At 36.9% G+C, this 14,092-nt stretch overlaps 1 long non-coding RNA gene across 1 annotated transcript; it reads right to left on the reverse strand.

The window, feature by feature from the left end:
* Positions 1–598: 598 nt before the first annotated feature.
* On the reverse strand, positions 599–13,953 carry LOC134744331 (uncharacterized). Its single transcript, XR_010128080.1, has 4 exons — positions 13,828–13,953; positions 4,690–4,779; positions 2,284–2,364; positions 599–706 (listed from the first exon to the last, which is right to left on the reverse strand). It is a non-coding gene; the product is annotated as an uncharacterized LOC134744331 (long non-coding RNA).
* Positions 13,954–14,092: the final 139 nt, after the last annotated feature.

Consider the following 14,092-nt stretch of genomic DNA (forward strand, 5'->3'; position numbering starts at 1 on the left):
GTTTTTAGGATGGGATGAGATCCATTGCAAAAGACAAAAGTCAGAAATGATAGTCAAAGTCCGACGTCAACTACTGATGTGGAACACATACGGGCAGAAACAATGCCACTAACGGGAGCACACGCAAGCGGCATTCCCTAAGTAAGGCTACAGACGAAAATCGCTAGTAAGCTATATAAACGCCCCATTGTAAAACTGTATCCTCGTCTATCATTCCAAAACTTAATCTTCTTGAGCGGTTGTTCAATATTCTTGCGGTATGCGGCCGGAGCGATAATATAAGTATATCAACTTTAGCGGGCTACAATTGCTATTCAATATTGTCCTGTCTCGTTGGCCAGTAGTCCTAGTAGTAGTACCTTCGAGTTTTTATGTAAAAGAGGTTATGCCGAAAAGGAATTTGGCGCAGCAGCGCATAATGCAGAGGTGGTGGCATTATAATCACACACCAGGAATACTAATCCACACCTTTTTGTAAAACAAAATATAACTAAATGTCAAAACTAAATGTAACTAAATATAACTAAATGTTATTATATATCTTGTTATAATAATTGGTGACGTTATAAATATTTACCTTCATTTAATGTCTTTCTTTTCGAACGACTCATCACACTATAATTATGTTCTGCAAATACAGAAGAATCTGCAGTACATACGTTGTTGATGATGGTAGGCACCTCAGACTGTTGTATAGCGGGCGTAACTAGAAGAAAACAATACAAATAAATCTACATAATCATTGTTTAGGTAAGTACTTCCGAAAATAGGAGACCTAACAATCTCACCACTATTTCATAACTATCGAGACCTTAGAAAAATATTTAGTATTCATGTTTCTCACATGTATTTCAATAAAAAAATAAATTAATGGTAATTGATTCCCTTTTTGATCCAGAATCAAAATACAGAAAAGAAAATACAGCTTTTTATCGCTAAGAGCCCTATATCACACTGGCGATTTACGAAACTCACCGAGACTCAATTAGGTTGTGTTGTTTTATCGCAGAGTTCTTATGGCCACTTCCTATGTCCATCATCAGATAAGCTCGATGGAACCATAATATGTACTGTATTGTCACCCGACTTACATAATAAGTAAGTGAACTTTTAGCTCAACCTAATAATGAGAAGTTGGTCTAGGCTTGTAAGATTTGACCCGAACATGCGTACAATATATACGTACATACAAATTGTTTCAATTTAAGCAAGAAATCTATTTGATGTATTTGCCATGCTAAACTTGCAGGCGCTTTTTTATTTTTTATTAAAAGACAAGGCCGTAGCTGACAGAACGGTTTTTGTCACCTCGACTTAATAGAGAATTTTAATTTTAATACTCCAAAACACAAATATTGCTAGAAAAATAAAAGCTTGTAATAAAAACCGGTCAAGAGCAGGTTGAGCCATGCTCAGTGTAGGGCTCCGTAGTTACCATTCTGTCCAAGAGAAGACCTATCCAATAAGTCCAATAACACGTTGGATGTTGTACAGGTTAACATAGGGTTGAAGCAAAAAAAATACGTGTGGGGGAGGTACGCTAAAATAGTTATTTACGATACAAGTGCGGATAAGAGAAAATTCGAAACGAGTGGCGATAAATTAAAACACGACCGCAGGGAGTGTTTTAAATCGACACGAGTTGCGAATTACCTTTTCGCACGTGTATCGTACAACGTTTTACAGTACATATGGCCCTTTAAACTTTCGACATATGGACGAAAAGTGCTCTTTACGCACTAGTGCGAGAAAGTAGCACCATATGTACTGTAAAATATTTTTTCACCTCAGCAGCTCGAACAAGCCTACTTTCGTCACTCCCTGGAGTGAGGAAAGTGCGACTTTCCTCACTCCAGGGAGTGAAACAATGTAGCTTTTTAATTTAGTGAAGGCCATGAACTTCATACTACGGTACGGTACAAATAACTATTTCTAGTCTTTATTCTACCATTTGTCGTCATCATTGTTTTTTATATATCCATATCAAATTGCAGCTTTCTAGTACTAAGGCACATGGCACACTGCGTCCGATTCCGACGTGCAAGCGGAATGTCGCTATAATACGCGCATAGCGTTTTATCGCTAAAATACCGGAGCGATGTGCGAATCGGATGCCTTTCGATCATGTAACAAAGCTACGGACGGACAGACATACAGACAGGCATGTAGACGGACATGGCGAAACTACAAAATAAAAGCTTCCTCGGTATGTAGTTGACTACTACTACTCATGCTCTTCAATCCTATATCACTTCACTTGACATAATAGAAACCATCAAATACCTGGCATAGAAGCAGCAGAATGAAAGATGTGCTGATAGTCAATTCTAGGAGCAAATGTTGGGCGCTGGCAGTGCCTGGTGCCTGAAAGTATTATAAAGCTTATATTTATAAAAAAGAAAACTCCAACGTAATGCTACGACTTATGACATAAAGGGTCAAACTCTTCAGTAGACTTAGAGGTGTCATTCATAATTCTAAACTATATGTACCTACTTCGTATTTTTTACAATAGAAAATTTAGAAAGAAGGTAAGCGATTTTGAAGTGTCTTTTTATTAAAAACACTCTTGAAAAATAAGTCACAGCAAATATATAACAATTATAAATCATAATCATGCAATGAACCTGCTTTCTGTAGGTACCTAGTAACTAACACAGTACGTCAGTATAAATCCAATGCGTTTATGTATTGCCTGCGTATATTATTTTTAACTGTCCATAGCACGCAAGCGTAGGATTGAGACTAAATTATATTGCCGTCCCTCTACCAGATAAATTAAAAATATAAAACAAATCAAGGACTACCTGCAGGGCTTAAACTTTTTAGCTTCATGCAGAATTTCACCTAAATCAGTTGAATCGGTTCGGTTGTTTAGCCGTGAAAATGATAAAGAGTCAGACAGAAATATTTTCACGTTTATAAGCCACCTCTCAACTGCCTAGCCTCTCGGATCATGAATCGTCAAGCCCCAACCTCAAAACACCACCCTCTACCGTCTTCAGTCTTCACTTCTCACACCTACCCCTCACCTCTTAGTCTCTTTAGTCATTTCCAGTACTACCTACATTGTAAATCATAATACACTCAATCATAATATACCCAATAATAGAAAAGTTCCACTATATAGTCCGTGGTCTACATCACCAGGTCCACCCCCTAACATTAGTAGTTTTCCGGATTAAATGCTTGAGTTACTTTATAAGACACCGAAATCACCATATACGTGCCTTAAAAAAACTGGACAAGTGCAAGACGGACTCGCCCACCGAGGGTTCCGTACTTTTTAGTATTGGTTGTTATAGCGAACATCAACTATCATCTGTGAAAATTTCAACTGTCTAGCTATCACGGTTGATGAAATACAGCCTGGTGACAGACAGACGGACAGCGGAGTCTTAGTAATAGGGTCCCGTTTTTACCCTTTTGGTACGGAACCCTAAAAATCAAGGAGTTCCCTCAATTCCTCATGGATAACATATATGTATTCCAAAATTACTATCATCAGATCCAAAAAATATATTATGCGACCACTATGGAGGTAACGTCTTTCAAATTAAAAAAAATAATTGTTCAAATCGAACCACAGTGCACAGGAAGGTGTCGGAGTAATCGCTGAACATACTGCATATTATAAAATAACATTATTATCAAAAAATCATCATCATCAGATTCACTTCATCAAATTGATGGTTTTCGAGAGAAAATGTTCGAGTTGCTTAAGAAAACACCCAACTCACTATACATGTAATGTACCTTTAAAAATCGGCCAAGTGCGAGTCGGGCTCGCGCACGAAGAGTTCCGTACCATTACGCAAAAAAATCACGTTTGTTGTATGGGAGCCCCACTTAAATATTTATTTTATTCTGTTTCGAGTGGGCCCTCCACACTCATGCGCGAATCACGGCGGAGTATTTGTTATTATAGCGGCAACAGAAATACATCATCTGTGAAAATTTCAACTGTCTAGCTATCACGGTTCGTGAGATACAGCCTGGTGACAGACGGACAGACAGACAGACAGATAGACAGACAGACAGACAGATAGACAGCAGACAGAGTCTTAGTAATAGGGTCCCGTTTTTACCCTTTGGGTACGTAATCCTAAAAATTGAGGACCTCCTTTCAAACTAAAAAATTATTACTCAAATCAGTCAAATCGGATCACGGGTGTCGGAGTTATCGGCGAACATACATAAAAAAACTGGCCAAGTGCAAGTCGGGCTCGCGCACGAAGGGTTCCGTACCATTACGCAAAAAAACGGCAAAAAATCGCGTTTGTTGAATAGGAGCCCCACTTAAATATTTATTTTATTCTGTTTTTAGTATTTGATGATAAAGCGGCAACAGAAATATATCATTTGTGAAAATTTCTAATGTCTAAGCACTCACGGTTCAAGAGATATAGCCTAATGACAGACAGACGAACAGACGGACAGAGGAGTCTTAGTAAAGTCCTAAAAATAAGTTGGGCCAAGCCATGCTTTACCTATTTGTATCATTTCGTATTAATACATTATGTATTATTATATCAAATTTGAGCGTATAGCGCGAGCTAGGTAGTGCTAGGTGTTGGACATCTGTCGATTAAATAAATAAAAAACACACACACACACACACACACACACACACATGTACGTAATTACGTGACGCACAGTTAGTATGTGAGTGCAAGGATTGTTATTTACCTGGGGCCACCCTGGGGCAGAAGTAGCGAAATGAAAGGTAGGTTGATTGTGAATCCCAAGAGAAGTACTTATGTTGGGCGCATGATGTGCCTGAAAAAGCGTATTAAACATATGTTTACATACAAAATTTATGTTAAATATATTTATATCATTTATTTAGAGTTCAACGAGGGTGCGTAGTTTTAGGGTCGGCAACGTGCACGTATAACTATAACAGTAACACCTCTGGAGTTGCAGGCATCCATAGGCTACGGTGACTGCTTAATCAGGCGGGCCGCATGCTTGTTTGCCACCGACGTATTAAAAAAAAAATTAAAAGTATATTTATCGGGTGGAAAAATAGGTACGTAGGTAGGTTTGGGACGCAGGTACCAAATCCCGAGCTAACCGAAATTACGATTCGAAAGTACCGTTAACAGTATACCTATATTGCTATAATTAATAATTATAATAATAAGCCCAGACACTGGTGAAGTGATGACTGAGTGAGCGAAAGCAAGCGAAACATCTCCTTTTCAGCTTAGGTAGGTAAATAGACCTGTACCAATAACTTCTGAGGTTATAAGAATATTAATGTTGCTTATTTTTTATATATAGTTTCCAGACCATATACTAAACCTAAAAATAATATTTTGTGTCATCCTAGGTATTTGCTTAGGTAGAAATTTAGGTATTTCTTTTTTCAATCAGCATTCTGTAAAAAAAATATTCGAGACGAAATTCTTTGTTTCCCTGTAAAGGCAAAGTGGCTTCCGACGTACACACGCATTTTGTGTCATTTTCATCCACGGGTATAATGGCATTTAATAAATACCTAATATTGATCCTAAAACGCCTAAAAAAATATTAGAGTCGGTAAGTGAAGTGTTGTACTTTACAGAACATTGTTATATGTTATTCAAACAAATCTGTGTCAAATTCATCCACCGCTTTTATTTAAAAAAAAAATTTTTCTAATTAACACCCTGTATCTGCCACAAAAAAAAATTCATGTTATTAAGTTTACGTCTACAATATTATAATACCACATTGAGACATCATTCATAATTTGGGTCATTTTGATCCACGGTTTTTTTACTATCTGGCAAAATAAAACTCAATTGAGCAAGAAGGGCGTGCGCGGGGAAGGGTACCTACGCGGGTGGGGTGCTTATTATACTTGCCGCAATATCAGTTGGCGACTGAGATCTTAATACTATCTCCTTTACCCTTGTTAAGACCAACCAAGAGATGGCATTATAGACCTGTACCAATAACTTCTGAGGTTATAAGAATATTAATGTTGCTTATTTTTTATATATAGTTTCCAGACCATATACTAAACCTAAAAATAATATTTTGTGTCATCCTAGGTATTTGCTTAGGTAGAAATTTAGGTATTTCTTTTTTCAATCAGCATTCTGTAAAAAAAATATTCGAGACGAAATTCTTTGTTTCCCTGTAAAGGCAAAGTGGCTTCCGACGTACACACGCATTTTGTGTCATTTTCATCCACGGGTATAATGGCATTTAATAAATACCTAATATTGATCCTAAAACGCCTAAAAAAATATTAGAGTCGGTAAGTGAAGTGTTGTACTTTACAGAACATTGTTATATGTTATTCAAACAAATCTGTGTCAAATTCATCCACCGCTTTTATTTAAAAAAAAATTTTTTCTAATTAACACCCTGTATCTGCCACAAAAAAAAATTCATGTTATTAAGTTTACGTCTACAATATTATAATACCACATTGAGACATCATTCATAATTTGGGTCATTTTGATCCACGGTTTTTTTACTATCTGGCAAAATAAAACTCAATTGAGCAAGAAGGGCGTGCGCGGGGAAGGGTACCTACGCGGGTGGGGTGCTTATTATACTTGCCGCAATATCAGTTGGCGACTGAGATCTTAATACTATCTCCTTTACCCTTGTTAAGACCAACCAAGAGATGGCATTATGAGCTGTCTCGCCACTTAGTTTTGCGATACAGTGTATTTATTTCATTCGGAGGCATAATTACATTGTCTTATCAATCTTACCGTAGTAGGTATATAAATATAATTAAAAATAAACTGTAGGCTGCACTCCTCATACTGACCAACATTTGTGACGTTCCTAATCAAAAGGTACCACTTTCTCTGACAGGTTATTTGTATAAAGATATAATCAAATTTCGTCTTTATGGTAAACGACAAAGTGGTACCTACCTTTTGATTGAGAATGTCACAACAGCGACTTAAAAATTACTTTTGTTTCGATTTTTAGTAGACTTTTTAAGTTTATTTTAAGACGCAATTTATTGTGATTTTTGTTATGTTTAAGCGTGGCAAGCAACATTAATTACATTGATGATGATGTTCATTAAATGCAATATTTTTTCATACTATACTGAACTGTCACCCTATACATGAGAATGAACAGCGCCCTCTTGACAATGATCATATATTACTGGTCAGGCTTTAATATGTGTCATAATTTAGTAAAGTCCCCTTTGTGGATTCTAAGTTTCCGAGTTACAGCAGTTTAGTGAAAGCGTTTTTTTTTAAATATAAATTAAGGGTTGAATAAAGAGGAAAGAAAATTTGATTATTTTTGCGCTACGACGCACGGTTTAGGAGATACAGCCCTATAAAGTTTTTTTTATTGTTTTTTTCTTTTTTACATTGTGTTTTTTGTATATTACTTTGGGGTTTCATAAAGGGGAACGAAAATTTAATTATTTTTGCGCTACGACGCATGGTTTAGGAGATCAAGCCCTATAAAAAAAAACTCTTTTTTTTTGCGTTTTTTTTTGTATAAATTAATGGTTACATAAAGGGGACCGAAAAGTTGATTATTTTTGCGCTACGACGCACGGTTTAGGAGATACAGCCCTATATAGATTTTTTTCTTTTTCTTTTTTACGTTTCTAAATCTTAATTAAGGGCTTCTTAAGGGGAACGAAAATTTGATTATTTTTCGCTACCATGCACGGTTTAGGAGATACATCCCTAAAGTTTTTTTGTTGTTTTTTTTTATTTTTTTTGTCATTGCGTTTTTTGTTATTACTTTGGGGTTTCATAAAAGGGAACGAAAATTTTATTATTTTTGCGCTACGACGCACGGTTTAGAGATACAGCCCTAAAATGATTTTTTTCTCTTTCTTTTTTGCGTTTTTAAATCTTAATTAGGGGCTTCTTAAAGGGGAACGGATATTGATTATTTTTGCGCTACGATGCACGGTTTAGGAGATACAGCCTTATAATGTTTTTTTGTTATTATTTTTTTCTTTCTTTTTCTTGTGTTTTTGTATATTATTTAGGGGCTTCATAAAGGGGAACGAAAATTTTATTATTTTTGCGCTACAACGCATGGTTTAGGAGATACAGCCCTATAAAGATTTTTTTTTTTAAATTTTGCGTTTTTTTAAATATAAATTATGGGTTGCATAAAGGGGAACGAAAATTTTATTGTTTTTGCGGTACCACGCACGGTTTAGGAGATACAGCTCTATAAAGTTTTTTTTCCTGGTTTTTTTTTGTTTTTTTTTTAAAGTATTAATTACGGGTTTCTGAAAGGGGTTTTTTAAATTATTTTTGCGCTACGACGCATGGTTTAAGAGATACAGCCCTATAAAGATTTTTTTATTGTTTTTTTTTCTTTTTTTCTTTTTTACATTGTGTTTTTTGTATATTACTTTGGGGTTTCATAAAGGGGAACGAAAATTTTATTATTTTTGCGGTACCACGCACGGTTTAGGAGATACAGCTCTATAAAGTTTTTTTTCCTGTTTTTTTTTGTTTTTTTTTTAAGTATTAATTACGGGTTTCTTAAAGGGGTTTTTTTAAATTATTTTTGCGCTACGACGCCGACGCATGGTTTAAGAGATACAGCCCTATAATGATTTTTTTTTTAAATTTTGCGTTTTTTTTTTAAATATAAATTATGGGTTGCATAAAGGGGAACGAAAATTTTATTATTTTTGCGCCACCACGTACGGTTTAGGAGATATTATATTCGTTCAAAATTTCGCGCCGACCTCGAAATTCGAATAAATATGATGAACAAACCGACCAAAACAAACCATGCGCTGTCGCCATTCCGTGCGCTAGCGACTGGTCGCTGCATGCATCACTCCCGCCCGCTCCACTGACCCCCATCCCCACCGCATCATCTATCCATCACGCCGCGTGAGTGAAGTGAAAGAACGAACGCTGGCTCACTCACTTCATTGCAGTGCTTGGCTTGACTAGTTTTTTTATGTGATAGTCAGCAAACGAGCAGACGAGCCGGCTGATGGGAAGCAGTCATCGTCGCCCATGGACATAAGCAATAACACAGGAGCCATTAAGCATTGCCGACCCTTGAGAACCCTAAATACCCGCTTCTTGAAGAATCCCATGTCGAAGCGCAAAGGAAATACCTCAGGAGGCAACTCATTCCACATTTTGCACGTTCTGGGAAGAAACGAGCGAGATGCCCGCTTATTCTTGGTGTGCCATGTGTCTAAGAAGTGAGGATGAGTTTTGCTCCTTTGGCGGGAGGTGCGTGCGGTGATAGAAACGAGACGATGACACCAGATCAAAAAGTTCTTCGGAACATTCCCCATTGTACAGTAAGTTCGGGATCGCCGACAATACGAACTGCCCGCCGTTGGATGGAGTCAAGGGGAAGGAGCTGGTATTGTGGAGCGCCAGACCAGTGATGAGATGAGAACAGTACTTCATATGAGGTCGAACCTGCACTTTATATAACAAAAGTCGGTGACCCGGTGTGAAGTACTGTTTGGCTCTGTTTTTTGGAGGCCAGTTTGGCTTTTTGTTCCAGATGACTACGAAACTGGACTTCGTTCGTAATGTCGACACCAAGTATCGCGATACTTTTAGCGGTGGTAAGGGGAATGCCCTGAAACTTTGGCGCCGTGACAAATGGGGTTTTTTTTGGCGGAAAACGCGCAGACTTGTGTCTTACTAGGGTTGAACTGGACGAGGTTACGTCTACCCCATTCGGAGACCTATTCAAGGGACGTCTCGATCTCAGACACAAGTCTCAAAGTCGCATCCTGCACTCCGACACCTGCTCAGGGGGGGGCGTTTGCACGACCTGTATAACAGCTATCACCAGTGCTGTCATCCGCATAGCAATGAATATTGTTAGTAAATAACATATCATTGATATGCAGAACGAACAGGGTAGGCGATATTGTATTGGGAACAAAAAAAATGTTTCCTTAGCTTGCAGGGTTGGCGCGGTCACTTTTAAGCATTCCAGCTACAAGTACACCCAGTGAAAGGGTGTTTTCTGTAGCTGGGATGGTTTTGACTGCTAAGCGATCGCGCTTAAATCCGGCAAAGGTGAACAAAATATTTTTTATTCACGATAATTACAACCACTGTAGCTGTACTGTAAACAATTTTTAGTCAGTGATTGATGGAGATATGAAATAAATGTTTATTCCTAGCATAGTTATGTTTTTTTTAATTATTCCTCCTAAAAAATGTCCTCACGCCGGCGACGCCGCGCCGCGCCGGGTTCAAAACCCAGCGCGCCGCCGCCGGGTTTTTTGGCTGCGGCGTGGATCTCTAATATATAGCTATAATAGCTCTATAAAGTTTTTTTTCCTGGTTTTTTTTTTTAAGTTTTAATTAAGGGTTTCTTAAAGGGGAACGAAAATTTGATTATTTTTGTGCTACGATGCACGGTTTAGGAGATGCAGCCCTATAAAGATTTTTTTTGTTGTTTTTTTTTTTCATTGTGTTTTTTGTATATTATTTTGGGGTTCCGTAAAGGGGAACGAAAATTTTGTTCTTTTTGCGCTACCACGCACGGTTTAGGAGATATAGCTCTATAAAGATTTTTTCCTGTTTTTTTTGTTTTTTTTTTAAAGTATTAATTAAGGGATCCTTAAAGGGGAACGAAAAATTGATTATTTTTGCGCTACGATGCACGGTTTAGGAGATGCAGCCCTATAAAGATTTTTTTTGTTGTTTTTTTTTTCATTGTGTTTTTTGTATATTATTTTGGGGTTCCGTAAAGGGGAACGAAAATTTTATTATTTTTGCGCTACGACGCACGGTTTAGGAGATACAGCCCTAAAATGATTTTTTTTTCCACTTTTTCTTTTTTGCGTTTTTCAATCTTAATTAGGGGTTTCTTAAAGGGATTTTTTTTAATTATTTTTGCGCTACGATGCACGGTGTAGGAGATACAGCCCTATAAAGTTTTTTTGTTATTTTTTTCTTTTTTTTCATTGTGTTTTTAGTATATTACTTTGGGGCTTCATAAAGGGGAACGAAATTTTTATTATTTTTGCGCCACCACGCACGGTTTAGGAGATATTATATCTATATATATAGCTATAATAGCTCTATAAAGTTTTTTCCTGGTTTTTTAAAAGTTTTAATTAAGGATTTCTTAAGGGGAACGAAAATTTGATTATTTTTGTGCTACGATGCACGGTTTAGGAGATGCAGCCCTATAAAGATTTTTTCCTCTTTTTTTTTCTTTTTTGCGTTTTTAAATCTTAATTAGGGGCTTCTTAAAGGGGAGCGAAAATTTGATTATTTTTGCGCTACGATGCACGATATAGGAGATACAGCTAATACAGCCCTATAAAGATTTTGTTTCTTTTTTTTTTCATTGTATTTTTATGTATTATTTTTGGGTTACATAAAGGGGAACGAAAATTTTATTATTTTTGCGCTACGACGCATGGTTTAGGAGATACAGTCCTATATATTTTTTTACAATGCATGTGCTCGAAAAGTGCGTTTCCTACGAAGCCATATCGTGCGGAAAGTACTGCTTTTCCGCACTAGTGCTTTTTGTTTTCAATTTTTTTTTAGAGTACATATGGTGCTACTTTCTCGCACTAGTGCGGAAAAGAGCACTTACCGTGCATATGTCGAAAGTTTAAAGGGCCATATGTACTGTAAAACGTACGATACACGTGCGAATAGGTAATTCGCAACTCGTGTCGATTTAAAACACTCCTTTTAATAATTAAACTTATTTGCCATGACATGTTTTTTTATTTACTCGCACAATGCATAGTAAAACATTGTATGATACACGTGCGTAAAGATGATTTCCGCACTTGTTGCATAAATAGCAATTTTTTTTATCAAAGAATGAAAGAAAGTCACGGTATTAATAACCAAATTTTACTTTAGTGGTACCTTTTCCCTATCACTGTCACAAATGTATGTGGCGTTCACGTAAACGCGATATTTTTAAGATTTCCCTGCGCAATGTTGCCAGCTCGCTCGCAAATCAAACATGTACTTACAGTTCTTTTGCATAATGGTGACATTGTACAATATCTATGAGTTTTAAATAGGTAAAAGATAATTCGACGCATTCTTTGCTTGCTTGTTGCTTGTTGTTGTGTTGTTTGCGTAACTTCTTTGAATAAGTTGCGTTAATTTGGCGCACAGGCGAAGTAAACATGCGTTGCGTACGGCAAGGTCACGCCGCGGCCCCACCCTGCACGGCCTCCGTTGCCCATTCAGACCGCCCGCTAGCTTCGTTTGAACGCAAATAATATTTTTGTAATATTTGTTTATGCAGTGGATGCAAGTGACACAAATTCATACATCTTATTTATCCCGCATTTCAAATTAATAAGATGTAAACTCTAATATCTTTAATATTCTTTTGTAACGGTGACAGCCTGTTACAACAAAATCATCAAATATCTTATGAAGCTATGCCTTAATAAGACACAAAATCATTTAATGGACCTATTTAAACGATTAAATTCGACCTAAGTAATTTTTTTTAACTCTAATTTTTTTTTTTGTCATTTAGAATATTATGACATAGTATCAGATTGCAGTGGACGTAATTGACACAAACTATGTTTTCACACTAAAAACACTATCCTAAATGCAACACAGTTACATGTTTTCTCTCGAATATTTTTTTCTCCAAGATAATTCAAAATAAAAAATTATTACCACAAAATAACAAATTACTAGAAAAGCAAATTATATATATGACACAAAACAAAATGTAAGATTTACATCTTAACAAAGTATTCATAAGCGAAAACAGAATTGACTTTAATATTTTTATAACCTAGGGGTCAAAATATAGCCAGCGGTACAGGTCTAAAATATGCTTTCGTATGTACGCCGTTTGTCATTTCTCAATCGATTGTCATGACATTTTTGAGCAGCTTTGATAATTAGATACATTCGTTTTGCACTTTTTACAAGCTTTTATTTAACTTGACTGTTAGGAGGTAGGTATGAACTGAATGTTAGTTAGCGTGGGTCAAATCTTGGATGTTAAAGCAAATTTGACCCACTACTATTACATAAAAACACTACTACCAAACACTACTACTATTAAATAAAAACACTTTGAACTTTACTCGACTTCCGATTGAGCTGAAATTTTGCATACACATGTAAATCGGATGACAATCCAATATTATGATGACGTGGAGCTGATCTGATGACGGAGACAGGACTTGGTCTTGAGAACTCTGTGATAAACCAACGCAAACTAATTGTGTTTCGGATTGTTAGCATTGTCTCGAAGAGTATATTTGCACGGCACGTGGAAAGAAAAGTACCTACCTACAGTCAGCAATAAAAAGTTGTACATACCAAACTATTTTTTTCGCAAAAACTTATTTATATAGATAATCGCAATGACATAAACAGTCACTACCCACATATTTGGGGGATAATTTGATAAATATCGACTCTGTACGTCCGCTGTCACGTCGCTAAAGATCCTTTATCTCGAGAAGTCGTGGAGGTATAGAGTAGAAATCAAAACTATATACCTAAGTATAACAGGTCTACAGTCCCTTGAAGCTGGGACAAAATCAAACTTCTAAGTTGACGTAAATAAAACCGGCCAAGTGCGAGTCGGACTCGCGCACGAAGGGTTCCATACCATTACGGAAAAAAACAGCAAAAAAATCACGTTTGTTGTATGGGAGCCCCATTTAAATATTTATATTATTCTGTTTTTAGTATTTGTTGTTATAGCGGCAACAGAAATACATCATCTGTGAAAATTTCAACTGTCTAGCTATCACGGTTCATGAAATACAGCCTGGTGACAGACGGACAGACGGACAGCCGAGTCTTAGTAATACCCTTTGGGTACGGAACCCTAAAAAAGGATACCTATGGCGGAAGGATCGTGAATTACCTGGCGCAGAAGCAGCAGAATGAAAGGTGGGCTGAATGTCAGTTACAGGAGCAACATCTTGAAAGGTGGATGTTGTGGTGGATTCTCATGTTGTCGGCTATGCTCGTAGCGCGTAGCTCGCGCTGGTAGTCATCTGCAGAAAAAAGTGACCCCCCCCCCTGCAATGGCATTGCTGACTTTACACGAGGCATATAATATGCAAAATTGTTGCATAAGTTCAGTTCCAAATTTTAATGTCATTCGCATTCACTTTTGACGACCTGTC

This window comes from Cydia strobilella, chromosome 1 (assembly GCF_947568885.1).
Source record: "Cydia strobilella chromosome 1, ilCydStro3.1, whole genome shotgun sequence".
In the NCBI taxonomy this organism is placed as follows: Eukaryota; Metazoa; Arthropoda; class Insecta; order Lepidoptera; family Tortricidae; genus Cydia; species Cydia strobilella.